This window comes from Chrysemys picta, chromosome 5 (assembly GCF_011386835.1).
Source record: "Chrysemys picta bellii isolate R12L10 chromosome 5, ASM1138683v2, whole genome shotgun sequence".
NCBI classification, from domain to species: Eukaryota; Metazoa; Chordata; order Testudines; family Emydidae; genus Chrysemys; species Chrysemys picta.
Window position 1 is genome coordinate 134791886 of NC_088795.1, and position 15722 is coordinate 134807607.

Genomic DNA, 15722 nt, shown 5'->3' on the forward strand with positions numbered 1-15722 from the left:
GGATTTGTTGGTGGGAATCAGATGGAGAGCTTCTGAGAACTCGGCCAGAGTGAAAGGCAACTTTAGCTAGTCCCGGTCACTCGCGATAACCATAGGGAGCCTGTCCCACAGGACCGCACAGGCATTGGCATCAGTCGGATCCAGGGAAAAGAGGCTGGCATAGAAGGCACAGGCCCTTCCCCACATTTCCACTGGATCCATGAGAGAGGCACTGTCCCCCACCAGGAGTCAGGTGACGTGCTTTCTACTCTAGGGAGTAGAAAAAGCAAGAGCCACGATCCATCTCCCAAAGGAGGTGGATGCAGAATTGAATGTCAGCACCCCAGGCCCAATGGTCGCCGAGGACCCAGAGCTTCTCCCCCTTCTCCCGGTAGTCTACGCAGAGGGATGGGTCCCTGGGGCTGGTGGCCAGATGCTTTTGCAGCTCTAAGACCTTCCACTCCAACTGCTCTATCACTATATCCCTCTGCCAGTTGGTACCCCAAGTGAAGTCAAGGAAGAAGAGTCGGCTGGCTGGACCTGGTTGTAGTTGTATCAGGAGAGCCAGGTGTACGTCCCACCACCTCTGCACTGAGTGAAAGGCACGCCGCTGCCCTCGCCAGGCCAGCCAGAACTTCTGGAAGGACTCCACAAAGCCCACATCCTCCAGCAAGCCGGTGTTGAAATGCCAATAGGCCGGCCTCAGCCTCTTAGAGGTGATGGAGTCCATCACGGTCACCAGACGGTGGCCTGAGAACAGGGCTGGCTAGATGCTGGAGGAGTTGGCCTGCAAGAGACGGGTCCGAGGATGATAAATGCGCTCCAACCAGCAGCCGCACGCCTGAGCATCCTCTACTCGGACAAAGGTGAAGGTAGAATCATTGTCTGGGTGGTGGTTGTGCCAGACGTCCACCAAGGAGCGATAGTCCATGATCACCTGGAAGATGTCCACAGTGGCCAAGCACCTCTTGGTCCCCAAGCAGTTCTACATGTCCAGAGTGTTATTAAAATCCTCATCCAGGACCAGGCACTCACGAGAATCCAGAGAGCCAAGGAAGGCAGACACCTGCTGGAAGAAGTGTACCTGCGCCGGGCCCAGTATCGGGGCATTAGACGTTCATGAGATTGAGTGTCAGCCCCTCCACACAGGCCTGGAGGTGCAACAGGTGACCTAGCATGACCTCAGTGACCCACCCGGCCCAAGAGTACAGTAAGATGGCTGAAGTACACCCTGTTCTCCTCACTGGCTTTGGCAGCTGGATCTGTGTGGGTCTCCTGCAGGAAGATCAGAGTACTCTTCCCTGCCCCCCACCCAAAGGAAGGAGAACACCAGGTACTTGCAGAGACCCTCTCTACAGCCTCAGTTGTTTAAGATGGCAAAGGTGTTGAATCTCATTGTTGGGCTGGTGGAGGATCTTCACCAGTGGTGCAAGTAAAATTATTTTCTTCCCGGTATGGGGGGAGCACACCAGCTAAGGGGGGGGGCATATGACCCCTCCTACCCTCATGTGACTCAACCCACCCCCAGCCTGGGACCCCCATGCTCTTCCCCTCCCCTCCCTTCCCCATCCTACCCTATGTTACCTGGCGGGGGCCTGTGAGCGGTACGGCAGCCGGAGGAGCTGCTGGTGTTCTGCTCCTTTCCCCGCGCGCTGCTGCCCCTCCCAGAGGGGAAAGGAGCAGAACCCCCCCGTCCACGAGGCAGTGGAAAAAATAGTATGTGATCATGTAATTAAAACTGTATCATAATTAGGGCCCTACCAAATTCTCAGTCCATTTTCATAAATTTCACGGTCATAACATTTTAAAAATTTGAATTTCATGGTTTCAGATATTTTAATCTTAAATTTCGGTCTTGTAACAAAGCATGAATATGTATTTAAAAACTACAAAGTATAAACATATAAACCCCTTACATCAGCATTTCTCAAACTGGAGGTCCCAACTCAAAAGGGGGTCCCACGGCTATTGTAGGGGGAGTCGCAATATTTCCACCCTTACTTATGCGCTGCCTTCCGAGCTGGTGGCTGGAGAGCAGCTGTCCAGGCACCCAGCTTTGAAGGCAGTGCCTCCACCAGTAGCAGTGCAGAAGTAAGGGTGGCAATACTACTTCTGCTTACTTCTGCACTGCTGCTGGTGGCGGCGCTGCCTTCACAACCGGGCCAGCAGCTGCCGCTCTCCGGCTGCCCAGCTCTGAAGGCAGCATAGAAGTAAGGGTGGCAATACCACGATCCCCCTACAATAGCCTTGCAGTCCCTTTTGGGTCAGGACCTCCAGTTTGAGAAACACTATGTACTTTTGTATACTTTTACCCTTTAGTAAAGCATAGGGTAAAAGTACACTAAAGACCAGATTTCACAGAGGAGACCAGATTTCACGGTCCGTGACATGTTTTTCACAGCCATGAATTTGGTAGGGCCCTAATGCATACACATGGGGGAGGGAGATGTGAATTAAGATTGTACAGACAGCCTTAGTTGTGGCTTTTCTTAAGTTCTGAACGTTTGACTTTGCAACCTTAATAATCTTTTTAATATAGATTTTTGGATGTTTAAAATACAGTACTTGGTTGAAAAGTATAGACTTAAAAAAACAAAACCAGGCAAAGCACTCAGCTATAACTCATAATCATGGCTCATTTTAAACTGTGTGTTTAAACATTGCATACAGTTATTCTTCCAGTGAAAAAATTAATAATCAGTATTTTTATGGTGAATGATAACGAGTAACTGACTACAGGTGCTGCAGTATAGTGCCACCTTGTGGGCCCTGCAGGTACCTAACAGGAAGTAGGCTAGATAGACGGAGTGTTGAGGCGTTCTTTGAGCAAGCCACTGTATCCAGGTTCACCCCTTCTTTTGCTGATGTGATGGGTAAACAAAGGCATTTCATTGAAACATGAGACTTTCGGCTATCTCAAGAACCATACAAGTACTCTGTAGATTTGAGACTTTAGTAGAGATTCAGGGTGGCAGGGAGAGCATTGTCTGAGCAGCCCAGTCTGTCCAGGGAGTAGAGGAGCTGCTGTTGGGAGTCTGTGATGCTGAGTGAATAAGTGGCAACTTCCTCTATATAGTTTTCGGCTGATGTACAGAATCAGATGTTCTTCTCTGTCCACTTCCTGGGAGAGGACAGCTCCACCTCCGAAGTGTCCGTCTGCACCAGGAATTCACGGTTGAAGTTGGGGCTGAAGAGGACTGGCTCCCAACACAGGGTCTCTCAAAGGGTTTGGAAGGGGTCTACATACTACGGTGACCAATGCACCCGGTGTGGGCTGTCCTTAGTTAGAAGTTCCGTGAGGGATGTGCGATTGACACAAACTGAGGCATGAACAGTCAATAATACCCAGCCAGCCCCAGAAACTGCTGCATCTGGTCAGAGGCAGGCCAGTCTGCCGTGCTTGGACCTTCCCCACAAGGAGGTGTGGGCTTTGCCACAGGATGTATCCCAGATAAATGGTTTCTTGCCACCCAACCTGGAACTTTTTTGAGTTGGGGGCTAGCCAGGTGGCTTGCAGGGACCAAAGGACTGCCACCACTTGATTCAAATGCTCTTCCCAGTGCTGGCTGTAGACCACTACTTCATCCAAATAGGCTGCAGCGTACTCTGTATGGGTCTCAGGAGGCGATCCATCAGCTGCTGGAAGATGACCAGAGCTCCATGGAGGGCATCCGGGTGATTTGATAGAGCCCCGTTGGAGTGGCAAATGCAGTCTTCTCTCTAGAACTTGGGTCCAGGGGGATCTGCCAATATCCCTTTGTGAGCTCGAGGATTCTGATGCCTCTTACTTGACCTGGTGAGTGCTATGTCCAAATCAACAAAGGCCCACAAGTTGCATTGGTACCTCAGAAAGTTTCCATATAAAACACTCCAAAGAAAATTAAACCAGCTGCCTAGCTAGGAAACATTAAATATGCCATAACGCTGCATCTGCCATGTGGTAAAATATACCGTAATGATATTAAAATAGCCTACAGTTGCAGGCATGTTAAAATGTGTCACCATGGTGGTTCTGTAGCATCAGTTCTGTAATCCCATTGTCCCACCTCTAATGACAATAGTTGAATAGTAGGTATGGTAGCCTGGAGTAAGATCCGGGAGAACGCAACTGATGACAGAACAATTAGTGATTAGGAACATCATTAGCATCCCAGACTCACTGCGTCCTGACAATAGCTAAGGATAGGAAGGAGCATGATTAAGCAGATGTTTTATGTCAGGCGTTGAAAATATCAACACTCTGTTATATCCTTTGAATCACCAGTAAAAGTGTAGGTTCAGACTCACACGAAGCAGACAGAGTGTGGTGTTCACTTCATTTAATATTTCTATTTCATTCTGTCTTTCAACAAAGGAAAAAAATGATAAGAACCCAGTATTTGTACACAGGGGGAGTCTAAACAGAGATAACCCGCATTGCGTCTACTTCAAGCAGTGATGTAAAGAAATCTGCAGATAAGGACACAACAGCTGCCTAACAGAAGGTAAAAGGAATCAGACACCTGGGAAGAGATTGATTTGTTTATTTTTCAGCAATCTCCCAGCCATCCACAGACCTATCACCCTTCAGATCACACTGGGACTGAATATGGAGCTGAATTCATGCTTTTTTTAATCTTCCCAACATACAATCTATTTCAGGTGCCTGATAAAAGGTGCTCCTTGTGCCTGAGAACTGCTGAGATACCACACAACAAAGCTGACGGACTCTGATCATTAAATAGCTTGGATCTTGGCCTTTTTTATCTTTCTTCCTAGGTAGAGAGCTAAGTTTTCAAAGTAAAAGAGGCACATCCTACTTGTTAATAAATAAAATGTGAATGGCCCCATCTTTCCAGTTACAGAGATGTTCATAACCACTGGGAAATAATCCAGGCACCCTCAGCTAGGCTTACAGGTGACATTTTTAATTCGGTATCAGGAGGGAGGGAGGAACTTACCTTTGGAGAGTTGCCTCCTCTGATGGTAGCAGAGCCCTGCTCGGACCATAGATGGATGGGAGAGAGTTCTATGGAGTAAGTACAGTGAAGGGAGATCAGCAAGGGTGGAACAGTTGGCTGGGACAACTGCTTCTGTTTCATGTCTATTACTGCAGGGCTGCCTGGTCTGTTTAGACTGCAAGCTCGTTGGGGCAGAGATGCTGGGGCAAATTCGGTGGTGTTGTAAATTGGTGCAGCTCTATTGTGCTCAATAGATCCGCTCTATAGTAGATGTGGCTTACTATTGTATAGTGGACCCGGTTTACTATATAATAGAAGCTGCTGTATCTTATGAAGAGGCCAGGACTGACACAGATCAGAATTGTCTGCTGGCCTACATTGGTGCAAATCCATTGGTTCTAATGGAGATGTACCAATTTCCACCAGCAGAAAATTTGACTCCATCATGCTGTCCTTTGTGTATATGCCCTGTCCAATGGCACTCTGAAGCAGAGAGGGGCCCTTGGATTGTACTGTAACAGACGTATTAGATGATGATAAAATGTGTCATCTCCAGAGAGCAGGCTTGTAGACTTTGTTTCCAAATGTGCAGTTTGAGGTCTACTCTCTCATGGTATCCCTCAGCGAGGCCTTATCCAGGCATGTTCAGCTGGGACTCAAATCTGTGAGTGTGCCTCAACCTTATTGAAATGCTTCCCTCATCAGTAAACAGTCCTAGAAAATGAAACATTTGGTGCACAAAGGGTTCCTATGAGGACCAGCCTTAAAGAGAGAGAAAGAAATAATAAAGATAAACCCACAGGGTAAACACAGCTAGAATAAATAACCACAGCCTGCTATTAAACTGTTTAAAGCTAAAACATATCATTTAAATGTAATTGAGAAATGAATGATTCCCACGGCTTAGTGCATCAGACAAAAATATTTTCCTATAGTGCTAGGATGCCCGTTGAGTTCAATACACTTCGGATCACATTCTTAATTTGGAGGGGTTATAAACAGATGTAAAAGTGTCACAACCACCCTGCCCTTCCCATATTGCTACACGGGAAGAAGAGCTGGGAGGGGTCCTCCTCTGGGAAAGGATTACCTTAGTTTACTTTAGGCCAAACCCTACAAGGTCTCGAGTGCCCTTGACTTCTGTAGATTTAGGAGTATGGAGCCCTTGGTCTGTTCTTCTGGTCAGTGATGGATTGTTCCTGCTCCTGGTTGTCCATTGCCAGTGTGTTGCAAATGTCTCCAGGAATAGGTCATCCACCAAACCCCATGGCACATCCTAAGGGAGTCGTCCCAACACATTGGCAATACATCTTCAGTATAAATGTCTATATTTAGATAATGAAATGAGTGAGTTATGACAAGTTGGAGAAGAGATTTACAGACTTTTGTTTTACCTTCCAAGCACAGTCTATTGTGCGGTGGATTTGCTTGGGAATCAAAACTGATTTGGGCTTTAGAGGACTTGCTCCTGTGTTTCCAGTCAAATCTGCTTGCAGGTTCAGGGCCCTAATGCAAGGGAAAGCTCAGTGGTTTGAGTATTGGCCTGTTAAACCCAGGGCTGTGAGTTCAATCCTTGAGGGGCCATGTAGGGATCTGGGGCAAAAATCTGTCTGGGGATTGGTTCTCCTTTGAGCAGGGGGTTGGACTAGATGACCTCCTGAGGTCCCTTCCAACTCTGATATTCTATGATTCCATCCAATACTGCATATAACGTATACGGTCTAGAATCAGGATCTGGATTATTACAGTTTAACTTGAAGTAATCCTGGTGCAGAGCCCTAATGCAGGAAATTTGGCCAGGGCTGAGAGAAGTGGAGGTGGAAACCAGCCACAGCCTCATCTCCATGAGCAGGGAAAGAAAATCAATACAGCCCCATGGTTGGAGGGAGCTGGCCAGAAAGGGCAAATGGTACAATGGTCAGAACAGCTGAAACATGCGCTGATGGACAGTAACCCTGCAGCAAACCCCAACAGTATGGATACTATGGAGCCTCCAACTGCCCTCCCCTAGTAGAAACCCCCAAGTGAGACAAGGTAGTTACCCCAAGGAAGGGCAGGCAGTGGCATATGTTCCCTCCAACCCTTCCTGCCAGAGGGAAGGTGTAAATTCAAAAGGATTCTAATTTTCCTCCCTTTGACCTGGTCCCATAACTTTGATAAGGCCCTGCCTCCCCAGTGAGCATTCCTCACAACCCTAATTCCTTCATTCTTTAATCACACGAGGCATCTCAGGATAAGCAAAGTGTACGTGTGTGAAGAACAAATTGCAGACAAACTCAGCCCCAGCAGGGTTTTAAATGTTGCTTACTGACCTTTCAGGCAGGGGATGTTCATGAATCCAGAATCGATACTGTGGGGAGGCTAATGTGACTTATAGGAGCAAGAGGCAGCCCTAGGTAGACATAAGGGTTGTAATGGGTAGAAATAAATATTTATTCCAGGAGTCATAACAGGGCTTTCCTCATGAGTAACTGCAGAAACTAGAAAGCTGCCCACAACGGCAAATTACTTAAACTCCAGTAAACTAGAGGAAATCCAGTACAAGGGAGAATGAGACTAAAGACCAGTACAAATTAGAAAACAAGCAACACAAGGAGGTAAGGGACACCCTTTGCACAAATCCTCAGGAACAAATGAAAGCGGCAACCAAGATAAATGCTCATAATAATAATTAATAAAAAAGCCTCTCTGAGGAACCCTTTTTATGCAACCAGCTTCTTGCAAAGATGATATCCAGGAACATATCTCATGCTAAAGACAAAAGCACTTCTGACAGGGGCAAGGAGATTGGAAACAGGATGCTCATTAAAAGAGCGTATAAAAATGGCAGGCTGAGTGCAAGTGATGGTAGCTGGTGAGACCACAGGAAACAAGTTAACATACAGTAGGAATGTGTTGAAGCCATTATCTCTTCGCATAGCACTTTTGTTGTCTTCCTCAATTAAAGCCTCTAGATTTTGGTTTGGTGCCTAGAAAGGTTGCTGCTTAACAAGACTTTTCGAACAGTCCCATCTATCGCTGTATTTACATTAGGGCCAGTGGAAAATTTTCCATCAAAACTTTTGCTCGTGGGGAAACAGGGTTTTCAAGGAAATGAAAAATTTCACAGAAAAGTGTCTGCGTTTCTTGATGATTTTTTAAGTTATTTTTAACAGAAAATCCTATTTGTTTTTCAGCTGAAAACAAGTTTGAAGGTTGTGGGAGTTTGGTTTCTAGATGAAAAGTCCAATATTTCCACTACAAATCAATTTTTAACAAAATTTTAATAAAATATTTTTTACCCATTCTCGGACCAGCTCTACTATTCATGCTCAGCTAACGCTTCCTTTTTTAATTCCTCTAGTAAATTGTAGTGCTGGTGGAAAGTGTTGTATTGGTACACTTGGAAGACATGGTCTTCCATTTTTCCACATAACACGGGCAGCAGCATTAGGAAACTCTCCCCACCCCCAACTCTTCATAGACATTTTTCCTCAACCTGTTAGGATTATGTGTATTATGGTGGCATATAGGAACCTCCATCAAGTATTGGGGCCCCACTAAGCTCTGTACAGATGACTAAAAAGACAGTGCCTGCCCCCAAAATACTTACAATCTGTCTGATAGACAGGAGAGCCTGTGGCACACTGGGTGTTTGCTAGCACCCTCATAGGTTGTCTCAACAGAGGGCAAGGACGGAATTAACAGGGCTATTAAACTCTACCCTCCCACTTCTAGAAGCAATGCCTCCAGTTCAGGGCTGGAGCAGTGTATGGAACCTTCTACTGCTGCTTCCTGTACCTTCTATTCCGTGGACAAAAGTCTTGAGTCAAATTCTCTGCTGGGATAAATTAGCACAGCTTAACTTCAGTGGAAATATGCCAGTTTACCCCAGCAGAGAATTTGGCCCCTTTGATCCGCAGAGTTGTCAGTCTGGCATCTTTCACCAGCATTAATTCACTAAATAAAAGCAAGTTTTATCTTAGGGCTTCAAAGGCCCGAGAGTCAACCGTAGGAATAATTAAAAGTCACTATTAAGAGCTCCATTCGTTTAACTATTGTCTTTGTATTTGAGCAAGAAAGATGGGCAAACCTCCCTAGGAAGCATTCCTTCCAATGTTTTGCCATCCTTGTAAATAGAAGGGCAGGTCTTCAGCTAGTATAAATTGCTGTTTCAATTTCAATGGAGCTGTACTGATTTGCACCAGCTGGTCATCTGACCCAGCGTCATTGCCAGGCAGAGCTTCCAAAGTATCTTGAATACGGAATTTACATGGTCGCTCTTCTTCTGAAGAGGTTCTTCATTATTGAACCTAATAATTTTGATCCTTCCTTAATTGGCTATCTTGATTCTAACCAGCATGTTAGGCTGTGTTGGGGTACTATAGTAACGTATCTTGTGTTCCTAGCTGAGGAGATAAAAGGTACACGTTGTTCTTTGCTGACATAAAAAACAGGTGCAAGAGTGGATCTATGGGTGAGGATTCATGTAAAGATTTGTGTTGATTCTGTCCTGAGCATCTTTTACTCATATGAAAAATCAGAACCAATCAGACTGTTTGTTTGTGCTCCAGGCACAACAAATGGTTGGAGAGTAAATGACCAGAACAGATGAATCATATGGTACGTGATTAATTGACAAGCTCTGCAAACATCTGTGTTATGAGTGGCTGGTTTGTTATGGATAGCTGGAAGTAAGTCTTCGTGTCAACCCATCATTATAAAAGTGAAACAGTACTTAGGTCTTATCAAGTCAAGCATGAGGCTGACTCTTCCGCTGCACATCTGTGAAGGGCAAAGGACTAGCCAGGCTCTCTTCTTCAATTATTTCTGCTTTCAGAAGTTTGGTTCAAAAATATAATGTATTTGTTCCAGATATAACTGAGTGCAAACTTCACAGCTATTTAGACCTAATGTCTATGGGCCCAGGTCCTCAGCTGGTGTACATTGGTGTATCTCCATTGACTTCGGAAGGCATGCTGATTTACACCAGTTATGGATCTGGCCACACATCTATGTCTGTAGATAATGAGTCACAGTCTGGTATGAAGGACTTCACTGCCTTGAGTTTTGAAGGTCCATATTATTCCCATGTAATAAGCCACACTTGTTATTTACAGCACCTGAACAAGTGCCAATAAAACCTTTATACCTCATCAGACCACTATCGATCTTGCTGGAGCTCTGGACAGCTCTTCAAAAGCAAAATTCTCTGTTTGTAGAATTCCATGTATTGAGTTCAATGGAGGCCATCTAAATTACACCAGATGAAGATCTGGCCCATTATTTAAAAGAAATGTCAGAGAAATGTTTCCTCTTTTCACTCTTGTATGTGGAAATGTCTCTAAGGCTTGGTCTACACTACCCCCCTAATTCGAACTAAGGTACGCAACTTCAGCTACGTTATTCACGTGAATAACGTAGCTGAAGTCGAAGTACCTTAGTTCGAACTTACCTTGGTCCACACTCGGCAGGCAGGCTCCCCCGTCGACTCCGCGGTACTCCTCTCGCCAAGCTGGAGTACCACAGTTGACCGCGAGCACTTCCGGGTTCGACTTATCGCGTCCAGACTAGAGGCGATAAGTCGAACCCAGAAGTTCGATTGCCAGCCGCCGAACTAGCGGGTAAGTGTAGCCAAGGCCTAAGTTAGAGTGACTTGCAGTGCAGGCTGTGGCAATATTGACTATTGCACTCATTTGGGAGGCCCTGAAAAACTCCTTGGTGGCTTTGCCGGTTGGGATTAATTCAGCCATCCAAAATTCATGCAAGTCTTTATATCATACCATCGTTTGTTGTAGAGTTACACAGAGATATGTATGTTAGTTCTAAACACCTGAAGCATTAGGTGTAGCAGCCCGAGAATAGTCAATGTGTAACCCACACACCTCCTGGGTGTGGTGCTCTGTCCCATCTAGTGGGACCGAGACCACTTAGATATTAATGAGTCTGCTACAGCTTCGGGTAAGGGCCACATGGCTTTTAGCTCATGCATTAGCTCCAGAGGCCCCAGGTTTGATCACGCCTGCCGACAACCAGGGCCTGTCAGTGTTACAAATGCTTAGGCTGTTCGTATGCTGAGACCACTGCCTGTCATGCGGACCAATATTGTCTAATTGTTTCCTTCTGCTTCCACATCTGTCATCTCTTGTGTTATTCTTAGATTGTAAGCTCTTTTGGGCATGGAACATCTTTTTGTTCTGTGTTTGTACAGCACCTAGCACTGTGGGGTCTTGCTCCATGGCTGGGGCTCCTAGATGCTGCCACAATACAAATAAATAAAAAAAGCAGCAGCCCAGAATAACTAGAAGGATGGGAGTAGGTATCAGACATACCACTTCTCCAATCATTGAAGTTTAGCCTGTATGGGTGTTTAGAAATGTTCCCGTCTGCTTGCAACCATTGAAAATGCGGGCCAACAGAATGGGAAGGGGCTGCCTCTGTACTTCAGTCTTCTACCGAGCAATGCATATGGGCAGCCCTAAATCAAATCATAATAGATAATAATAAATACAAGTACATATTTTGCTTAATTCAAATTCCCACTCATCTTTTTATCTAGATAGAATATTCTTCTTCCTGTTTTATAGAATTGGGTGCTGTTAAACAGTTACTACTTTCCAACCCAGGGTTGGCTTCTTTTCAGTGGTGGGTGATGTGGTCTCTTTAAATATAGAGAGAGCCAGATTCTACCCTTATATACATACTCAACATGCCCAAAAGCCACTGGGAGCTCTACACTCTTTTCTAAGGGTAGAATTCGGCCTGTTCTTTGTAAAGCACTGTGCGATTCTTTGGGGACTAAAAGCACTCGTATCCCATTCAATCATCTACTGTTCTGTCCCATGAGGTATAGGGTTGCAATATCCAGCCATCTCTAGAGTCTTTTTAATACCTCAAGAAGTAAACAGGTTTTTGAAGAGTGCCTCTGCTGGTTAAAATGCATTCCTGCCCAGAATATTTCCTCATAGTCACACCCATAGCATTCACTCCAGCTGCTCATAATGACTATGAATTGGTGCATCAGGAAGGTAGCCAATCAGTGGGGATGCAGCCAACAGCCCTGAAGTTTATTGTGATATTAATTTTATACGCGGCTGCCACTGAATAACCAGCAGGATTATGGATCAGACACGCCACTTATCTAGTCATTAAAGTAGAGCCTGTGTGAGCATTTGGAAATGTTCCCATTGAAAATGTAATGCACCAGATGCATAAAGGAAGCTCTGTGCAGAGCAGAAGAAAAGCCACAGAGACAGCGGGCACGTGATGGAACAAAATTATAGTGGAGTTCTACAAAGTAATGGACGGCTTAATGAACTGAGACGCTTGTGTAGCTTTCATCACTCTGTGGGGTAAGATGCAAAGATAGCACGGACACGATTCCACAACGGTGAAATCGGGGGGTTACAATGGCAAAAGACTGTTGTCATGAAGGGGAGCTTCAGGCCCTAGATTTTTCTCTGGAAGTAGAGGGGAAATTATTCCTGATTTGTGGGGATTGTGCCATTATGGGTGGATTTACGTAGAAGAAAGATGCTCTTCTTTTCCTGTAGCAAGGGAGCTAAAGTATCTGAGGTAAACTGAACACATATGGATTTGGGGTTCAAATGAATGAAGTGAATGGGGCTTCCAGCAGACAGGGTCTCCCCTTATCTGAACAGAAACATGGCTCTGAGATCAATCCACACCCCAGAGCATGAGCAGGTGAATCAGGACTGCTCCTACTTCTGATCTCATTCACACCACTTGCAAATCCAGAGTAGTGTGGTTATATCGGGCTGAAAATATGCAGAAAAAAATTGAAATGAATCGTGACTTTTTTGATTGAAATTTTAAATGTTCAAAAAAAAGTTGACCACTCTATCAACAGGCGAAAGAGCAAAACTGAACCAAAATTTTGCCAAAAATTGTCAAATTTTTTGAATTTTCAAAATTTTCACCAGTCCTAATTCTCATTTATTATTTCTATTGTAGAAGCGCCCAAAGACCGGAATCAAGATGGAATAATCATTGTGTAATGGGCTACATTATTTGAGTGCCTTTGGACTGAGTGTCACTGAGTCTAGAATCTGGACCACAAGCACTCTGAGGGACTGATTCTCTCCAGCTGAGCTCTCTTCACTGCCATTTACACAGGTGGCTGTGTGAAGTGCTCCTTTGATCTGCGTTTGCCTAGCTGGGTCAACTACACAATAAAAAAACTTGACAAAGTGTTTTTAATGAGGTCTCCAAGCACTCTACACATTAAAATTTCACAATACCACCATGAGGCAAGTGCTTCTAAGAATTACCATCCCCATTCTATATGTGAGTAAACCTAAGGTGAAGTGACTTGTCTAAGGTCATTCAGCCAGTCAAGAGAAAAATTCAGCAGTCCTTATCCCCAAGCCTCTCTTCTCCAGTCAGTAGACAACTAAGAAAAGAGACGACTGAGGGGGAATATGATAGAGGTCTATAAAATCATGATGGGCGTGGAGAAAATAAATAAGGAAGTGTTTACTCCTTCTCATAACACAAGAATTAGGGGTCACCAAATGAAATGATTAAGCAGCAGGTTTAAAACAAACAAAAAGAAGTATTTTTTCACACAACGCACAGTCAACCTGTAGAACTTGTTGCCAGAGGATGTTGTGAAGGCCAAGTCTATAACAGGGTTCAAAAAACAACTAGATAAGTTCATGGAGATAGGTCCATCAATATCTATTTGCCAGGATAGGCAGGGATGGTGTTGCTAGCATCTATTTGGCAAAAGCTGGGAATGGGCGATAGGGAATGAATCACTTGAGGATTACCCGTTCTGTTCATTTCCTCTGAAGCACCTGGCATTCGCCGCTGTTGAAAGGCAGGATATGGGGCTAGATGGACCTTTGGTCTGACCCACTATGGCCGTTCTTATGTTCTAATATTCCTCCCCTCCAAGAAATTACAGAAGACTTGAAAGCCAAGACCCATAGTCACAAAGGTATTTAGGTTCCTAATTTATATTGAAATACCTAAATATCTTTGAGGAGCTGGGCCCAAGTTACCTGCCAAAGGTCATGCAACAACTCAGCAAGGATAAGAACCAATAATACTTAATATCTGCTCCTATTTCCTAATGAGCTCTTTTGTAAGGCACCTTGAGCCCATTGAAATGATTCTCCGTCTGGACTGAACTAAGTGGAACTCTGGTTAAGCTTGTGGATTCTTCTGGCTTTAAATAGTGAGTACTGCTGTGCTGCACCATATGGTGTTATGCTGTAATTGATAGGATCTCCCTGTGGTGATGAACCTACCAGGTGCGTCTCAAACACAGTTGAAAATGTTGGACTAGAAAGGGCATTAGTCTGGCTGTTATGTGTGTGTAGTGGGGTGGAGAGTGGATTAGTGTGGTGGCGAGGTAAGGGACCTGAGAAGGTGTTGGGTTAATTTGGGGAAGAGATGAGAGGCAGAGCGAGTTGAGGGAATGAAGGAAGGATGAGGTAGGTGCAAGAGGGATGCCTGTCTTCAGTTGCTCCAAGGGTTAAGTTATACAAAATCTAATAAACACAACTTTCAGAAAAAACAACATCCCTCATAAGAACGAGAGGATAAAGCGAGCTACTGAGGCGTTTTACATGTTCCCCACAAAAGAGCACTTTAAATGTTGTTCATTGGTAAGCAGCCTTAACCCAACTCCAAGAGAGTGCCAGATTACAGACTTCAGAAGCTCCACAAAGGCAAACTGACATTCCACAAATCCCGCAGCCAAGCACCCAACCAAACTCCTTGCCCCCATACAATCTCAGTAATGGATCTGGAGATAGGGGCCTGACTGGAACGCCTAAACTCCCATTCAGGTCAATGTGTAGGACAGAGAGTGAATGGAGAGTTTATCCGAGTGAGTGGAGCCAAAGGGCAATCTCTCGTCTCACCTACTGTAAGGGAAGAGCAGCTGCAGAATGCTGCCCTTAAGCCAAGAGACGTTTCTGTCATAGATGGCATGTCTGTAGGCACATTGTTCAAGATTTTAACATGATGACCTTGGAGTGGGTCCCAGTCAAAAGAATTCTATTCCAGTGCAGTTCTAAATACTTGTACCAAGTGGGAAACTCTACATATGCATTAAAAAAATAAACCACATAACTCTTCCTGTTTGACAGCAAGCACCATCACGCTGGTGTATTAGGTTGTTACTGAAAACAGTTGGATTATGATTTATACATTGCCACGGGAGTGCACAGGGCTTTAAACCCTTAATGGGAGCTGCATTCATTCAGCATCTCTCAGAATCAGGCCTGGCAGAAGAGAGATCCTATGGAGAGGTGATAATAAACCAGGGGTGGCTTCTGTACCTAGTCTAGTTTTTCCTCACTATCAAAACGTAAAACCTGATCCATATGGGAGGTCAAAAGGGAGGAAAATTAGAATCCTTTTGAATGTCTCTGGTTAATCTGTATGATTTTAAGAGGCCATGGTTATGATTGGCATGGTACAAAAGATGGATGGATGACAAGGAGGACAACCGTAATGGATCATGCAATATGGGTTGGAGTGGTGGGGGATACGAAGAACTTTTATTAGGAAATTGTTGTTGCATTATTTGATATTGTCAATTTCTGTGGGAGGGGTTTGTATACGTTATAGTAGGCACACATTTATAGATTGGAAAAATATAATAAATCAAATAAACTTTATTAATTGGAACAGCCGGGAGCCAAATCCCTGGCGGAGACAGTGATCACTTAATTTATAGAGACAATTGATTTCAGGATGCTAATTCCAAACCAGTCATAAACCTGATTAATAACATGTGACGAGACTGTAAACAACCCTATTGCAGGGTTAGTTGTTGTTCTAATGTGG